The sequence below is a fragment of the Peromyscus maniculatus genome, chromosome 11, assembly GCF_049852395.1.
Source record: "Peromyscus maniculatus bairdii isolate BWxNUB_F1_BW_parent chromosome 11, HU_Pman_BW_mat_3.1, whole genome shotgun sequence".
Classification (NCBI taxonomy): domain Eukaryota; kingdom Metazoa; phylum Chordata; class Mammalia; order Rodentia; family Cricetidae; genus Peromyscus; species Peromyscus maniculatus.
Window position 1 is genome coordinate 36,908,683 of NC_134862.1, and position 4,603 is coordinate 36,913,285.

The following is a 4,603-nucleotide window of genomic DNA, read 5'->3' on the forward strand; positions in this document are numbered from 1 at the left end:
GTAATGTTACAATCTCCACCACATACTGCCCAGGCCATAGTACCTGCTGCAACCTTCTGGTCTTCCAGTTACCTGCTGAGGCTTCTGTAAGCCTCTAGTTAACAAACTTCCGGGGGGGAGGTCAGGGTTCCTCACCTGGGGGAGGGGTTTAGTTTACATCAAGGGGGTGGGTGACCACTAACTCTGTTCCCCATTTATTTCCCTGTCTTCTGTCTAGGACTTGGCTGGAGGATTCTATTGTGAAACCACCCTTCCCCCAAGAGCTTTGAGAAAACGGCCCCACCCATGCTTTGTGGGTCCCGATTCCGCTTCAGAGTTCCCATCACGCTGTCTATCTCTGGTGCTCAGGCTCCAACTCTCCCCAGAGCTTCCACCACATTGTTGTCTGTCTGTTCGTGGTATAAATAGCTCTTTTAATAAACTCTTTACCCCCAAACAATCTACCTGAGGGTCCCCCTTGAGCCTGCATCCAAGACTTCCCACAAGCAGATGGCATTGTCTCAGGTTACCAACAGCAGATGTAGGATATGAGCGCTAGTGAAGTACCCTGGAGAGACCCAGAATTCACTGGTTGGGGGTGTTTATAGCTCTCCCTACTCCGAATACGACTTTTCTAGCCACCCTACAATTTGTATAACTGGGCTTCGGCAGGATGGAGACACCCAGGTTGAATGTGGAAAGCTCCTTTTTTTCCCTTTTCAATGGAAGGAGGGTGACCATGTTTCCATGTTTGCCTGCGGAATTCAGGGATCTGACACCGTTGAGATGATCACAGGGGCTCTACATTTAGCAGAGCAGCCTAGCGAATTACATAAGCAGCTTTGTGCCTCCTCAACAATAAAATAAATCTGGCAGGATAGAACACCGGGGACATAAATGGCAAGTGTGTCAGAGTGATAAAAAGAGTCCAAAAACCTAGGGAGAGAGAGACGAGGACTAGGGGGGTTTACTCCCTTTCACTGAATCTTAATTCTCCACTTTATTATCATCCAGTTAAAATTAAATTCCCAGGGCTAGAGAGATGAGGTTAAGAACATGTTCTTTCTGACAGAAGAACCGAGTTCAGTTCCCAGCACCCACATCCGGCAGCTCATAACTGTCTGGGACTCCAGCTCCGGGGGCATCTGACACCCCCTTCTGGTCTCTGCTGGCACCAGAGCTCATGTACACAAACAAACTATTAAAAATACAATTGATCAGCCAGGCGGTGGTGGCGCACGCCTTTAATCCCAGCACTCGGGAGGCAGAGGCAGGCGGATCTCTGTGAGTTCAAGGCCAGCCTGGTCTAGAGAGCTAGTCCAGGACAGACTCCAAAGCTACAGAGAAACCCTGTCTCAAAAAACCAAAAAAACTAAAACAAAACAAAACAAAACAAAAAAAAAAAAAACAAACAATAAAACAAAAAAAAAAAAAAACTTAAAAAAAAATACAATTGATCTTCAAACAATTAAATTCCCCCAGGAGGGACTTCTGGAGGAAGAAGTATGTCCAGACAAGCCTGCTGGAGACCTGCTCCACCCGAGTACACCAGTCATCTGGATGATTCTTCAGTTCCCGGCAGGCTGAGCAGCCGGCAGAGGAAGGGTTAAGTGGCCACTCTGGGAACTGGGTCTGCAGTCCTGCCAAGTAATTTACATCCCAATTTCCATAGCTCTGTCTTCTGTTTCCACCTGATTCGGTTCTCCTTATGCACTCAAGACATAATTACAGCATGTTAGATATCTTTAACACTCGGGGTTTGGAGAAAAAGGCAAGGCCGAGTGAGAGAAGTCGGTATTAGTTTCCGAAGTGGCCGCAGCTCTCCCTGCCCCGCCATCTGCCCCGCTGTCTTGACAGTCTGCGGTTTCTACGTGAAGCTTGTTTCTCAGGCCTCAAGCCTCAGCGATGCTTACAGATAATTTCAGAATCACCCCCCCCCGTTCAAAATTTCAACCCACTCTCCCACCCCACCCCACATGTCCTTCCAGTTAATACCCTGCCTCCCCCTCCCCCACCACCACTTACTCTCCGGCTTCCCTAGCTCTCTCTATTCCCCAAATTTCATACTTACTGCACCACCTCATCAAGACTCGCGCCCCTGGGGCTGGAGAGATGGCGGCTCCGTGACAAGGGTGCTAGGCCTGGAGTTCAGTCCCCAGCGCCGGCATCAGGCAGCTCATAGCCAGCTGGAACTCTAGCTCATGGGGCGCCAACCCCTGTCTGGCCTCTGCAGGTATCTGCACTTGTGTGCACGAACCCACATCCTGACACATACAACTACACACAAAGTAAAATAAAATATTTTTAAAAAGAAGTCTTTAAGCAGACACCCATATGTAACAGGCAAGCTTCCTATCACGAACACATCCGATCACACAGGAGCATTTCCTGGAGGTGGAGGGTTACGAGGCAGTAGCAATTATTTTTTTTATCTTTGGAATACACAATGTTCAAGGGATATGGATTGCCTATAAATACTGTTCAAGGGGTTCTGCCATGGCTTGGTCAGGCCACCAGTATGTGCCACAGGGAAAACTGTAACAGCTTCCCAACTCAATGGCCTGGTCTTACATCTTTGTGTACTCTTGGTATGGTCTTCATTATGCAAAGAAATGCTTCTAAAACACAGAGATAATTTTTCACTCACTCTCAGAAAGCTCTTTAGTGGCCTCTGTGAGGTGCAGACAGCTGGAGAGTGTCGCTGCCACTGAGAATCAGTGCCCTACTTCTCTCTTTGAACTCGTCTTTCACTAGCTGTCCCCTTCCCCTCCTCCACCACACACCTCCATGCACGCACACACAGCCTCCTGTGAGACCATCATGTCACTGCATGCACTGAGCTCACACGGTGGAGTGAGCCAGGTTTGGGGATCCAGACAAACGTAATCCGGTTTACCTGCATTTGCTGAAAGAGAAGTGGTGAGTGTGTTTGTGTATCTTTGAAAGGCACCTGGCCTATAAAGTAGAACTCTTTCTCACGGTTAATTCATTCCTGCAGGGATTTCAATGCATCCACTGAGGATTCGATAACTTTCATTTCTTTTCCATTAAAAAAGCAATGGGCGTAGCGTGTAGTTCAGTTGATAGACTGCTTGCTTCATATGCACAAGCTCTGGGTTTGAGCCTCAGCGTCACATAAACCTGGTATGATGGTGCACACCTTTAATCTCAACTTCAGAAAGACAGAGGCAGGAGGACCAGGAGTTCAAGGACTTTTTGTTTTAAACACAAAATAAATAAAAATGTTTTTAAAAAGATGGTGGTAAGGGGGCAGAGCTGGTGTGGCAGGTAGAGATGAGCCACCGGGCATGGATGCTGAGCACGAAAACCCAGCCCTCTTTGCAAGAGCTGCAAGTGCTCTTAACCACTGACCCCATCTCCAGTCCCTAAGGATATTTAAAGCTACAACAGCACCCCAGAGTCCTAGTCGGCTGCCTTGGTCTCATCTCCAACCCCGGCCTGAGAAGGATGCCAAAAACCACTGCACCGAGATCCTAGTGAGGCTAATTCCTTTTATCTCCCAAAAGATGGAATTAAGTATTGGGGGACCCAGGGAACAGTTTGTGGGGTAGCAGAGAGGGGATGGGAGGGGGGCTCAGGCCTAGACCCTAATGTTAGCTCCTTTTAACATACACACACACACACACACACACACACACACACACACGTGTGTGTGTGTGTGTGTGTGTGTGTTCAGAAACAAAAGTATAAAGTGTGTGTGTGTGTGTGTGTGTGTGTGTGTGTGTGTACATAAGTATGCGTGATGCGTGTGGAGACCAAAGGACACCTTGTCTGTCATTCCTCAGGCACTGTCCATCTTGGTTTTTTGAGGCAGAGTCTCTCAGTGGCTGGGAACTCACCTAGTAGGCTACTGTGACTGCCAATCTCTGCCTTCCCAGCTCTGATATTTTAAGCATGCTCCACCAGGCCCCCTTCTTCAAATGGGTTCTAGGAATCAAATTCAGGTCCTCACGCTTGCAAGACAAGTATTTTACCTGTCACTCCCCTGACACCTTCCACCTTTTTTTTTTTTTTTTTTTTTTTTTTTGAGGCTGGATATTTTACAGGCCTGGGCTTTGCCAGGTAAACTAGGCTAGGTCTTCTGGATCTTCAAGTGATCTACCTGCCTTTGTCTCCTTCACCATTGCTGTGGCATTTGAATCTCTGGGAGAAACCAGAGACTTAGACTCAATTCAAATTTAGAGGAAATGAATTTATTCTTACTGCTAGTGGAGGGATGGCAGCCTTAGAGCTGATACAGCCTGGCATGTGGAAGTGGGGTTACCGTGAGAGGTTTTAAGGTGGACATCAGAAAGGTGTGTATGCCAGCTGTCCATGGAATCCGCAGCTGGGCAGTGTTGTTTGGCTTTCTATGGCCCAATGTTCGAACGCCAAAATGTTGTTGGTTGTTTTTGCTCTTTTGGGGGGCCTGCCACCCAGCTCCTAAATAAATCACACATAGAGGCTTATTCTTAATTATAAACACCCAGCCTTAGCTTGGCTTATTTCTTGCCAGCTTTTCTTAACTTTAAATTATCCAATCTACCTATTGCCTCTGGGCTTTTTCCTTTTCTTACTCCATGGCTGGCTGTGTGGCTAGGTGGCTGGGTCCTGGTGTCCCCCT